This window comes from Chelonia mydas, chromosome 1 (genome assembly GCF_015237465.2).
Source record: "Chelonia mydas isolate rCheMyd1 chromosome 1, rCheMyd1.pri.v2, whole genome shotgun sequence".
NCBI classification, from domain to species: Eukaryota; Metazoa; Chordata; order Testudines; family Cheloniidae; genus Chelonia; species Chelonia mydas.
In genome coordinates this window covers 223,023,437-223,037,511 of record NC_057849.1, presented here as the reverse complement: position 1 = coordinate 223,037,511, position 14,075 = coordinate 223,023,437, and the positions used below count along the sequence as shown (strand labels likewise).

At 42.2% G+C, this 14,075-nt stretch overlaps 1 protein-coding gene across 1 annotated transcript in view; it reads left to right on the top strand.

The window, feature by feature from the left end:
* Positions 1-14,075, top strand: part of PPARA (peroxisome proliferator activated receptor alpha) — a 75,449-nt gene that overhangs the window by 1,866 nt on the left and 59,508 nt on the right. Inside the window, 1 exon segment of the mRNA XM_007058252.4 lies at positions 2,255-2,379. The gene's annotated coding sequence lies outside the window, so the exon portion shown is untranslated.

The following is a 14,075-nucleotide window of genomic DNA, read 5'->3' as shown; positions in this document are numbered from 1 at the left end:
GCTCTCCGAGTGGTGCTATGAATGTTATAGCTGGTATGTGCCATAAATATAAAATATGTTGTTTTCTAGCAGAATAGCAGACAAGCCTAGGAGCAAGCCATTTCCAGTTTCTTCTGGAGAGTGGTTTACAGTGACTTGCGGGTGAGATGGTGTGTGATTCCAGAAAAAATCCCTTTCCTACAAAATTTCAACACTTGGAATACTTTTATTTTTTAGTTGCTTTCTCCTTTCACTTTCCTGCTGAGACTTGAGTTCAAGGTTCTGTTTCCCGTGCAAAAGAAACATCTGTTGCAAGGAAAACACAGAACCCTTAACTTGTCTTGGCAGGTATAAGGAATTGAGTTATAAATATTTTATGTTAAAAGGTGAAAAACATTTTTATTAATAATTTGGGATTTTACACATTTTAAATTTTACACATTTTAAACTTCAAGCAGCTTTTGCAAGTCACCTTTAAAGGCTCAGTTTCAATTTGTTTTCCCCTTTGGGTTGGGTGGATAAGGGAGTGGATTGAATCAGGTCATTATTTACTTTAACATAATCTTTCATGGGTAGGGGTGTGTGTGTGTGTGTTTAACAGGCATTATAAAGTGTGTGAAAATTAAAAAACCCCGTCTTAGGGGTGTGACTGGTATTCCAAAGGTCTATTATAAAGACAGAGTGTGTGTATGTGTGTCTGGGCAAGCTACTAGAGTGGTTAAATTTAGAGTACTGAAGAAAGATGCTTAATGTGGGTGTAAGCATTTTTGGTTGGTAATAAATAAATAGCAGAATGCCACAAGGATTTCATTAAGGAAGGTTTTGTTTGCCTTATTGGACAACCAGAATGCTAGTGGGTCTTGACAGTCTTACAGGCTTATGTAGTCCCACTGAGACTACTCCTAAATATAAACACATCCATAAGTAGCATTACCAACCTCAAGCATTAATAAGTTACTCCTGTGAGAATTCTGCACCATTGTGCAATGCAGAATTTTGCAAAAGTTAATGTTGGGTGTGCAGAATTTCCTTTTCCCCACACAGAAATGGGCTGCAGAGATGTTGGCTGCCAGTAGGGGCTGCTGGACCTGGCAGAGCCTAGCTTGCAAATAGAAGACAAGGCCTGGAGGAGAGGGAGGGAACTGAAGGGTTCCCAGTAGCTGCAGTACCCAGCATGCTCTGAAGGAAGGAGGCAGTGGCGTACAGGAAACTCTGTGCAAGCCTGAGACCCAGCATCAGACTGTTTCTCCCTCTGAATCCCTGGGCTCTAGAAGAGTAGGGTCTGTGAGTGTCTGTGCTATGATGGGGCCCGCAGCTGAGCTCTGGGCGGGGGCTGTGTGAGTGTCTGGGCGTGGAGGGAGGAGGGGCTCTGGGAGAGCGGGGTGTGAGTGTCTGGGTTGGGGGGGCCATGGCTGGGCTCTGGGGGAATGGGGTGTGAGTGTCCGGCCCCCCGGATGGGCTCTGAGGGAGAGGGGGCGGAGGAGCAGGAACTGGGTTGTCATAGGGGTTTCTTTAATTCTCTACTCCTAAGGGAATTTTTGTGTGTCTGTATTGTTACAGACATACTTGCTGACAAGTATTTTGAAATAAATTACCAAAATAATTGAAAGTGGCATGATTATGTAGTGTTATTTTGACAAATAAAATTTGCAGAATTTTAAAATATTGTGTGCAGAATTTTTAATTTTTTGGCACAGAATTCCCCCAGGAGTAATAAGTCATGTGATATTTTTAAATGATATTTTTTAATTTCAATGTTTGTGAGGTTTTTTTTATGGTTCACTCTGTTTTCAAATTTTTACCTGCAACCATGAGAGTTAGCGACTTGGGATTTCTATAATCACTTGACTCCAGGAGCTCTGGTTTTATAAAAATACCGAATATCATGAAATTCTCAATAAAACTGCAAGAGTTGGCAATACTATAAAGTGATTAAGGCTTCAATATTGTAGTTATTTAAAATACTAGAGGAAACTAGGTATGTGTTCTCCAGCAAGCAGATGAAGTATTATATCTGATTGAGGTTTGCAAAAATATGAAGAATCTGTGAAAAGATACACCCTGCGTCTTTGCATGTATGTATTTTATGGTTGGTTAAAAAAGATGGAGAAAATAATAAGGGAAATGTCAAAGTATGTGAGTCACTATAGAGAAAACTACAAGTAGTTTTCCCTGCTTAAGTTATTTTGTAAAGTCTGAGATTATTGAACAAAAAAATACCATAAAGTGCCACTATTTTGATTGTATTTATTTTATTTATTTATTTATTTTAAAGAAAAAACACCAGCAGCCCAGGATTTATGAAGAGCTCTGCGGTAACCAGTGAGCAGATGAAATGGAAGGGGAACAGATTATGGCAACTGATTTCCCTTTCAACCTTCCAAGTGGTTGCTATAAACAGTGAGTAAAATATATTCTTATAAATTATGAGAGCTACCTTAACAGCATCCTCTGAAGGTTTAAGGGAGAAAACAGTTGAGGAAGAATTTATGTACAAAGTAGTTAACATGTATAATCAATTTACAAGGGAAGAAATATGAGCAAGAAATATAAATAGCTGAAGGGTGAAAAGGAGGTGAATAAATGTAAATAGATTTTCTGGCTTCCTTATACCTGTTGCTGTGCAAGTCTTTATTTTCCTCTGCAGAAGTAAGGTAAATGCTTGATTTTTGTGAAACTGTAAACATGCTTAATTTTTTATTAAATCGACTAGAATTGAGGACCTCTTGGTATCAAGTCTATAAAATGAAATTTCAAGTCTGTGGGTCTGACCTGACAGAATGCTGAGCTCCTTTTTAGTGAAAGTGCTCTTCCCCCTTCAGGATAGAGCCCTAAATCACCACTTTTATTAAAAGTATTAAATATGATTTTGGCTTTTTATTTTATTTTTTTAAATACATGTTAGGTGTACTGTAGTTTGTAGTGTAAAAATATCATAGATTGAAGTATTGCCAAACCTGATTCTGCTTCTTCATACCAGATTTAATAATTTCTGCTTATGTAATATTTGTTTTATATAAAAGTGTTTTTTATAAATATTTGAAAATCTCTTTGTAAATCTCACTGTTGTGTTCGGTTATTGTCTCTGACAATAGACCTAATTGTAGGGTAACGTTTGCTATTTGAATGTTTGTGTTTTTAATATGTACATAAATGAGTTGTGGAAAGAGAGCCATTCTGACATTTCCATAACTTGGAGGTCAAAAGATTAGAAGTGGAATCTGTTAATATAGGAATAGTAGACAAAGTTGGACTTGATTTAAACTAATTGTTATGAGCTCAAATCTATTTTAGATTATGCCTGTGGAAATGTTAACAATATGGAATAGCTTTCAAAATACTTGTGTATCAAGCTATGAATTCCCATACAAAGGATAATACAAACTACAGAGCCCAGGGATCTGTAACTGAATGAACTGATGATTGAGTTTATATTTTAAGTCCGAATGGTAAGCTCAGAAAATACATTCCCTACCTTGACAAGTTCACAATGTAAAATTATCACATTGCAGTTAAAAGTTGCTGAGGTGTGATGGCAATTGGAAATTTTGAGTGTGGGTGGGCTGCGTAGGCAGATGGCTCCAGCCTCCTGAAACACACAAGGAAGCCAGCTTGTACTTCCTTTAATAAAGGATCAGTAATACCCACCTACTGGTAACATGGTAAGAGAGAACTTTAATTGCTGTACTATATGCAAATGAGCCAATTATAGAGTAGGTTCTTACAAAACTCATCCAAGGTGGCGTAAAATATCCGAGGTACAGTTTATTAACCATTTTACTTGCTTTGGTGAGTGGGAACTGTCATGAATAGTCCCATTGGCATCAGTGGGACTTCTTGCTTCATAAAGGTATCCTAAATGATTTGGATTGAAAATAAAAATTGATAATTTGAAATGACTTATAGTATATGGCTAGGTCTTTGGGCAGAAACACTCTTCTTGTTGTATATGTCTGTACAGTGCCTAGCGCAGTGATACCGTAATTGTTGGTTTGGGGTCGCTAGGTGCTACCCCAATAAAAAGAATTATAATATTTGTGGTATATGACTGTAGTCACATTGGAATTTCTTCACTCATCTAACATGAAAAGAGCACCTAAACTTATTTTTAGAGGGTTCTTTTAGATAGCTTTCCCAGTTAATAGACTAGCAGTAGCAGTAGACTGCTAGTGTAGCTAGCAGTCTGCTAAAGGAAAACTCTACCCATTTGAAACCTAGGAAGCTGGTAGTTCACATGGTCAGAAATACTTCTCTCCGTTATCAAATGAAATTTTTAATTACAGTTGACAGTTCTCAGCCTCCTGCTGGTGTTAAAAATCTTGCTGAAATTGTATCAGTTTATGCCATTGGAGTCAAAATGCAGGCCTGTATTAAAAATCAAAAAACTTTTCTCTCCTGCTTCCAGGAGAAGTGCTTCCTGCCATGGTTAGGATGCAGAATGGTACAAATAAATTGAAGAATCACACTGATTCTGCTGCGTGTATGTATGGGAAGAGCAGGGAGGGTGCAGGCTTGGAAGAGATTTCCCAGGGAGACTTTATACCAGCTTGCATACCATGGAGCTGTGTTCAGTGGATTTCTTCACAACAGCAGGGATGAATGTTCCACTAAGTGAGTCCGCTAGTGACTAGTCAGCCTTCTCCAACATGTAGTTGTCCTGTGCCTGCTGGTAGCTTGCCAAGGAAGATTCCAATCCAAACGCTGTGTAAATCCACTGCAAAAATCTCATATGCTTGAGATTTGTACAGAGAGCTGGGATTTGGCACTTGATGCAGGTGTAACAGGTATGAAAAGGATCTATCTAATCTAGCTATCTTTAAAAAATGTTTGAGTATTGGACACTTTAGGATTTATTAAATAAGGTTGGAAACTGGTTTCAAGTCTTAGGCTTCCATATTGTGTCATAAATTATATTGTTGCAGCAGGCATCATTAGGTGGTGCTGTTTCATGTAGTCTTCCAAGTTCTTTTTCTTGGTGTGTAAGAAAATGTTCAGTCTTGGGAAGACGTGCTGTGATAGTTTGTTTTTGATATGGCAGTTTTTGTGTAGAGGCAATAGTCCAAGGAGAAGGAGTTGTGTGAATAGTAAGAGAGGTCACTTTCTGCTTTGGTCTCTGATTAGAGTCGATTCTTGAGACAAAGTGTGTTTCCAGTTCCCACAAGACAACTATCTGTGTCTGAGGACTTGGGTATGTGTGTAAATAAAACAAGTTACATTTAGAGTATACCCAGACTCTGTAGTGCTGATTTATCCTCCCCCAAGAAGCTGACCTGCACAGCCCTGGGCATCCACGCCTGGCAAGGGGGGACACTGATGTCAGAATGACACACTCGAGTTGGAAGAAGGAGCAACAATATAACTTTTCTGCAGTACACTCAACACTAGAGATAAGACTATATAAATGGGCCAACACTTTCAACCTGATTGCCAAGAGTTACTCTTCTAAATCTGTATTTTATGTACCTAAATTTAAGTGGCCTGATTTTCAGGCATACCAAGCACCCACAAACCCCACTGGAGCTATAAAATTGCTGCATTACTTGTTACAAGAAGAGTCCAATTGCCCTGAAAGAAACATTCCATATAACGGTCTGTTCATCTGGTAGCTAATCACTTGTTTTACCTCTCTTCCGCATAGTTTAAAATAATCCTTTTGTTTAAATGGGAGGTAAATCCTGTATCTTTTTCTGCTACCCACACAAGTATCAAATGAAACTTAACTTTTCAGCCAACATCTTTGGGCCTATAGCACAGTCCTGGGTCTGAATCTTAAATTGAAACATTAATATTATCAGCTGCAATGCCTTAGCAAAATGAATAAAAACTATTGTACAAATGTTTGGGGCCAGTGGAAACCTGGTTTCTGTGTCTTGCCTGAAGTCATTCAAGAAGCCAGTGGCAGTCATTTCAGTTGTGTGCCTCAGTTGCCCCGTCTACAAAAATGAGGTTAAAATACTGTCCTCCTTTATAAAGCATTGTGAGACCATTAAACCAATACCATGTTATCTAAGAAGTGAGGCATCAAATCATTCAAAGGATAAGCAGAGACCTAAGATGTCAGTGAAATAACTGGCTATGGTTTGGCATCTTTTCTTCTGGAGTGGAGCAAGTCTTGTGATCGCTGAATTGTGTTGAGTGACATTATATAGAACTGTGATGTCATGTATCCAAGAACCATATCCTCTATTTGACATCTCAGTTGCTTGAAAGTGTGATTATTTTGTGTCCACTTGCTAAAAAATGTGAATTCATTACACTTGTGCTTATCAACAATCAGCCCAGCAATGCTAATTCTAATGTAAACTTTATTTTCAAATAGCTTGTTTATGGTAGGGGAAAGACTCTCATGCTAAGATTTCTAGCTTACTGGAAACAAAATGGGTGTTTTCTTACAGAGAAGACTTCATTCAAAGGGGGAATTTGGTTTCACATTCCACAAAGTAAGGAAAGTTTGTATTTAACAAATTATTTCTATTTAAACAGAGTAGAAAAGCAGGCTCCTGTTACAGTGTTCTACAGAAGAACATCATGAAGGAACGAGTTAAACTGGCAGTACAGTGAGAACACAAGCAAACTAAGCAGCCTTTATAGCCTTGGACATTAGAATTTGTTTAGCGTGGGGAAGAAGAGAATGATGGCTAGAACACTGTGATTTACCCCTCCTCATTCTGAAAGTTACCATGGGATCTTTAACTTCCACCAAAACAAATGGTCAGAAAGGACCTTCATGTAGTATCTTGTTTGAAGGATGGTAATTCTAATAGCGCATAACCCTGTTGCTAAACTGAATTGAAGAAATCAAGTGTGCCATTTAGTATCAGTAGGTAAAGGAATACAATTTACCAATAGTATAAAACCACAGAAAGTACACAGTGCAGTCCTTCTCTGCTCAGTCTTGTTAAGTGTTTTCCAGGAACAGACGTAAATTCCACTGTAGCTTTTCAAATTGTGAATAATCATGGTGTGTTGTGTTTAATGATGAATCATGCAGGAGGTTGCAGATGGTGTGAAGAGTGCAGCTGTGCAGAGACTGGGGAAGCTGAGATAGAAGACTGGAGTACCTGGGGGGGGAAAGATGATAAAAAGATAGATTGGAATGCCAGTGGGGGAGGGAAGAAGTCAGCTGGGAAAGAAGATTGAGGGTGAAGGGGTAAAGTTAAGACTGAGGCCTGAAGTTGGGGGTGGGAAGCGAAGGCTGGGAAAGAGTACTGAGTTAAACTGACAGATATTGGAGTGCTACTGTGAAGTGAGCTGAGAGAAAATTGCAGCATTGGATGACACAGAGAAAGTGTGATTGTCCAAAAGTAAAAAAGAATTTGCACTATTGGAGGGGAGGCGAAGATGAAAGCAATAGGGAAAATTGCAGCACACTGTGTGTGGGGGAAGGGAGCAGGAGCTGATCTGAAAACATTGACTGCAGTAGTGGGCTCGTTTGGGAGGGCTGTTATGGCAATAGATGATTGCATCTGAAAGCAGGGACTGGACTGCAGTTTATGGTTATGGGTGGAGGGGTAGATAAGAATGGAAACATTGAGGAAAAGCTCTTAAATATGGTGGATGCTGAAAATAATGAACTTAATGCCAAAGGTGTGAGAAAGCTGAGACCTTGTCTACATTACAAATTACTCTGATATAACTTATGTGGCTGTGGGGTGTGAATAATACACACCTCTGAGTGATTAAGTTATACCGACCTAAATACGGGTGTAGACAGCACTATGTCAGCGGGAGATCTTCTCCTGTCTACATAGCTACCATCGCTCATGGAGGCGGGAGTTATTAAGTTGATGGGAGAGCTCTCTCTCCCATCAGCTTAGAGCGTCTCCACCACAACTGCTCCGCTGTAAGTGCTGTAGTGTAGATGTAACCTAAAATACAGCATAGTTCAATCTATTTTAAACAGATTATCATATGCATCTCTCTTAGTTTTCCATGACTCTTTATTATAAAAAATAAAACAAGAATTAATAAATACTATAACAAAACAAATTCCAAAGAACTTTATTCAGAAAAATGTTGCCACTGGATTGTCTGTCAAAGCTAGTTTTTGCCTTCAGGTCAGAAGTACTAAACCGAAAGTGAATATTTAACCACTCTTCCAAGGACAGTCAATAATCTTTTCACCTAATGGAGCATGAGATTAGAGGGGCAAAAACAAGGACCCTCAACAGCTATAATATATTTCAAGTGTTAAAGTAACATCAGGTTTCCCAAGCACAGTTTATGCATTCTACAAACCACAGTAAGTGGAACACACTTTCTGAATAGCCAATTAAAAAAGGTCAGTACCCAATGTGGAAGTATGCTCTCTGAGCTATTTTATACCATATCAGGGTTGTTCTTAATGTATATTAAAACAGCTAAGGATAAAGGTAGATGAAATTCCTGCTTTCTGTACTTGCATAGTCTTATACAATATGAAAAATAACTTACATAATATTCTGAATTTAGGTAATTCTTTAAATACGTCTCCCACTCCTACAGTTTTATGCTCTAAGTAAACAAAATGGACTGGGAAAATTAATCATCCAGTAAATCATTAACAGCTATTTGATATCTACAAAATAATGCATCATAATTGTGTTAAGTACCATAGTGAAACTTATTTTGGTCCACCAATATGAACTGAAACTTTCTTACACAAATGCATTCAAATGTTCTGAGGTCTGAAGTCAAATGTTTTAGAGATACTGCAAAATTTCTATTAGTGGAGCTGTTCCCTGACCAGTTAGTTGTGAGCTGAGTGTGTCCTGCTCATCTATAGATAAGGGCGGGGGGATTTTAACATAAGGACAACAGCAGCTATCTGAATTTGTGGTATTTTCCCATGATCATTGTCAAGGTTCCTTCCCCACTCTGAATGCTAGGGTACAGATGGGGGGACCTGCATGAAAACCACCTAAGCTTACTTTTACCAGCTTAGGTTAAAACTTCCCCAAGGTACAAACTACTTTACCCTTTGCCCTTGGACTTTTGCTGCCACCACCAAACGTCTAACAGGTATTATTATTATTATTAGGAAAGAGCCTGTTTGGAAACGTCTTTCCCCCCTAAATCCTCCCTTACCTTTACACCCCCTTTCCTGGGGAAGGCTTGATAAAAATCCTCACCAATTTGCATAGGTGACCACAGACCCAAACCCTTGGATCTTAAGAACAATGAAAAAGCATTCAGTTTCTTAAAAAGAAGAATTTTAATAGAAGAAAAAGAATCACCTCTGTAAAATCAGGATGGTGAATACCTTACAGGGTAATTAGATTCAAAACATAGAGAATCCCTTTAGGCAAAACCTTAAGTTACAAAAAGACACAAACAGGAATATCCATTCCATTCAGCACAGCTTAGTTTCTCAGCCATTTAAAGAAATCCTAATCTAACGCATATCTAGCTAGATTACTTACTAAGTTCTAAGACTCCATTCCTGTTCTGTCCCTGGTAAAAGCATCACACAGACAGACCCAGACCCTTTGTTTCTCCCCCCCTCCAGCTTTGAAAGTATCTTGTCTCCTCATTGATCCTTGTGGTCAGTTGCCAGCGAGGTTGCCTTTAGCTTCTTAACCCTTTACAGGTGAAAGGGTTTTTCCTCTGGCCAGGAGGGATTTTAAAGGTGTTTACCCTTCCCTTTATATTTGACACGCCCCTCAAATCACAGCTAGGGTGAAACGCTGGCTGGGATTTCTTCCTGGAGCTCTAGGAAGAAACAGAGTTAATAAGACACATGCACCTCTAAATATACTACCAAGTATATAAAGACTAATAATATTTTCCACATCTCAAGGACGATTTTAACCAGTTGATTCTGGGAAACTTTAACGGGAGAGTGCATCAGCCACTTTGTTAGAAGCTCCTGAGATGTGTTGGATGTCGAAATCAAAATCTTGGAGAGCTAAACTCCACCGAATAAGTTTTTTGTTATTTCCCGTGGCGGTATGAAGCCACTGTAGTGCAGCATGGTCGGTTTGCAGGTGGAAACGCCGTCCCCAAACATATGGGCGTAGCTTTTCCAGAGCGTAGACAATGGCATAACATTCTTTTTCACTGACTGACCAGTTGCTTTCCCTCTCAGACAGCTTCTTGCTGAGAGACACTACAGGATGGAATTCTTGATCCGGTCCTTCCTGCATTAAAACTGCTCCCACACCACGCTCGGACGCATCTGTGGTTACTAGAACGTTTTGTCAAAGTCTGAGGCCCTTAGTACGGGGTCAGACATGAGTGTCGCTTTAAGCTGGTTAAAGGCCTTCTGACAGTCTTCGGTCCACTGAACAGCATTTGGCTGTTCCTTTTTGGTTATGTCTGTCAGTGGGGTGGCGATTTGGCTGTATTGCGGTACAAATTGCCTGTAATAACCGGCCAAGTCTAAGAAGGATTGAACCTGTTTCTTTGACCTTGGGACAGGCCACTTTTGGATAGCATCCACTTTGGCCTGTAGGGGGTTGATAGTTCCTTGACCCACCTGGTGTCCAAGATAAGTCACTCTGTTTAGGCCTATTTGACACTTCTTAGCCTTAACAGTTAGTCCTGCTTCCCTTATGCGCTCGAAGACTTTTTGTAGATGTTCCAGGTGTTCTGCCCAAGAATCAGAAAATAGGCCATATCGTCAAGGTAGGCGACTGCATATTCTCCTCATCCCGCTAGTAGACCATCTACAAGTCTTTGGAAGGTGGTGGGTGCATTCCGCAGCCCGAAAGAGAGTACGTTAAATTCATACAGCCCGACCTGTGTGGTGAAGGCTGACCTTTCCTTGGCGGATTCATCGAGCGGTAGCTGCCAGTACCCCTTGGTTAAGTCCAAGGTAGAGATGAACTGGGCCTGTCCCAGTTTCTCTAATAGTTCATCTGTGCGTGGCATTGGAAAGTTGTCTGGGCGAGTTACAGCATTTAGCTTATGGTAGTCCAAGCAAAAACGTATCTCCCCATCTGGTTTGGGAACTAGAACCGCTGGAGATGCCCATGCACCGCCAGAGGGGCCGATTACACCCATCCGTAACATATCCTGGATCTCCCGTTTTATAGCAGGTTTAGCTTGAGGAGACACCCGGAAAGGTTGGACTTTAATTAGGTGAGCATTACCTGTGTCAATGGAGTGGTATGCCCATTCCGTCAGTCCTGGGGTGGCTGAGAACGTCGGCGCGTAGCTAGTGCACAGCTCCTGGATCTGCTGTTGCTGCATATGCCCAAGGGTCATGGAGAGGTTCTCCTCTTCCACGCCACCAGCACTTTTCCCTTTGTAGTAGACACCTTCAGGCCACTCAGCGTCATCTCCTCCCTGGGCTGCAAATTGACAAACCTTTAATTCTCTGGAATAAAAGGGCTTTAGAGAATTAATATGGTATACCTTAGGCTTTCGGTTGGAGATGGGGAATGCTATGAGATAATTAACAGTTCTCAGGCGCTCCTGGACCGTGAATGGCCCTTCCCATGATGCTTCCATTTTATGGCCTGGAGCGCCTTTAAGACCATGACCTAGTCTCCTACTTTGAAGGAACGCTCTCTGGCATGTTTATCATACCAGGGTTTTTGCTCTTTTTGAGCATCCTGTAGGTTTTCTTTAGCAAGGGCTAGAGAGGTTCAGAGGGTGTTTTGTAGGTTGGTTACAAAGTCCAGAATGTTAGTTCCTGGAGAAGGTGTACATCCCTCCCATTGCTGCTTCACCAACTGAAACGGCCCCTTAACCTCGTGGCCATATACAAGTTCAAATGGTGAAAACCCTAAACTAGGATGTGGTACAGCTCTGTAGGCAAAGAGCAACTGCTGCAACACTAGGTCCCAATCATTGGAGTGCTCATTTATGAATTTATGTATCATGGCCCCCAAAGTTCCATTAAGCTTCTCCACCATGCCATTTGTTTGATGGTGGTAAGGAGTGGCAACCAAGTGATTTACCCCGTGGGCTTCCCAAAGGCTTTCCATAGTTCCTGCCAGGAAATTAGTTCCTGCATCTGTAAGGATGTCGGAGGGCCAACCTACCCTGGCAAAAATGTCTGCTAGTGCCTGGCACACACTTTTAGCCCTGGTGTTGCTTAGAGCTACTGCTTCCGACCATCGGGTGGCAAAATCCATGAAAGTCAGTATGTACTGCTTTCCTCTGGGTGTCTTTTTCGGAAAAGGACCCAGAATATCCACAGCTACTCGCTGAAATGGAACTTCAATGATGGGGAGTGACTGGAGAGGGGCTTTGACCTGGTCTTGGGGTTTTCCCACTTTTTGGCATGCCTCACAAGACCGGACATAGGTAGAAACATCCTTGCCCATTCCCTCCCATTGGAATGACCTCCCCAACCGGTCTTTGGTCCTGTTCACCCCAGCATGGCCACTAGGATGATCGTGGGCTAAGTTCAAGAGCTTGACCCGGTTCTTAGTTGGAACTACCAGCTGTCTCTGAGGATGCCAGTCTTCCTGGTGTCCACCAGAAAGAGTTTCCTTGTATAAAAGTCCTCTTTCTACAACAAACCTGGATCGATTAGAAGAGCTGAGAGGCGGTGGGTTGCTCCGTGCCACCGTCCAAGCTCTCTGGAGGCTTTCATCTACTTCCTGTTCTGTCTGGAACTGTTCCCTTGATGCTGGAGACATCAGTTCCTCATTGGATTGTGGACCTATGCTTGGTCCCTCTGGAAGCGATGTAGAGGATGGGGCTGTTTCCATTGACTCTGAACCGCTTTCCGCTGGTGCACTATATTGGGGTTCAGGCTCCGGCTGAGCCTCTTGGGTAGGGTTATGGGCTGCTGCCGGTTCAGGTTCGGTGGGGCCCTCTGATGTTGGGGTTGCAAGTACTGGATTCAGTGCTGGCAATGGGTCTGGTGCTAGTTGTTCTGCCGGTTCCGGTTCTGGCTCTGTCTGGGTCTCTGGGACTGGATCCATTACTGCTGTTGCAGACATTGGCCTGGTGTCTGGGTCCATCACCTCTGACCGGGTCCTGGTAGAAGTTTCCGGAACAGAGCTAGGCGTGACGGCTTGTTTAGCCTGGCTGCGGGTGACCATTCGCACCCTCTTGGCTCGCTTCACATGATTGGCCAAGTCTTTCCCCAACAGCATGGGGATGGGATAATCATCATAGACAGCAAAAGTCCACATTCCTGACCAGCCCTTGTACTGGACAGGCAACTTGGCTGTAGGCAAATTGAAAAAGTTTGACTTGAAGGATTGAATCATCACTTGGATCTCTGGGTTGATTAAATTGGGGTCCACTAAGAAAGCATGGATAGTTGACACTTGTGCTCCGGTGTCCCTCCATGCGGTGACCTTCTTCCTGCCCACACTCAGTTTCCCTCCGCTCCAAGGGTATCTGGGAGGTATCTGGGCCTGAGGACCTCTGGGGTGATTCCCGTGCAATGAACTGTAATCTGTTGGGATTCTTGGGGCAGTTGGCCTTTACATGCCCCGGCTCGTTACATTTAAAACATCGTCCAGCTGACGGGGTAACTGGGGCGTGGTGGGTTGCTGGAGAACGGTGTGGCAGGACGATAAGGTGTCTGGAGGGTTCTTGGGGGGTAGTTGGGGCCTTGGGTGGCCCCCGGTAGTAGGGGGTGGTCTGAGGTTGTCCCTTCTGGTGTCCGCTCCAACTGCGACCAGTTTTTTTCTTTTCTGCCACCTCCACCCATTTGGCTCCAATCTCTCCCGCCTCAATTACAGTTTTGGACTTCCCATCTGGGATGTATCTTTCTGTTTTCTCAGGAACACCCTCTAAGAACGCTCCATTTGCATTAGGAAGGGCAAATCTTCTGGAGATTTAACACTTGCTCCTGATATCCAGGCATCCCAATGTTTCACAATGTGGTAGGCATGTCGGGTAAATGACACATCTGGTTTCCACCTTAGGGCTCTGAATCACCAACGGGAATGCTCGGGTGTTAGCCCCATTCTGACTCTCGCCTTGGTTTTAAACAGTTCATACTAGTTCATGTGTTGCTTAGGCATTTCAGCCGCCACCTCAGCTAAGGGTCCACTGAGCTGCGGCCTCAGCTCTACCATGTATTGGTCTGTAGAGATGCTGTACCCAAGGCAGGCCCTTTCAAAGTTTTCTAAGAAGGCCTCAGTATCATCGCCTGCCTTGTAGGTGGGGAACTTTCTGGGATGGGAAGTGGTACCTGGAGAAGG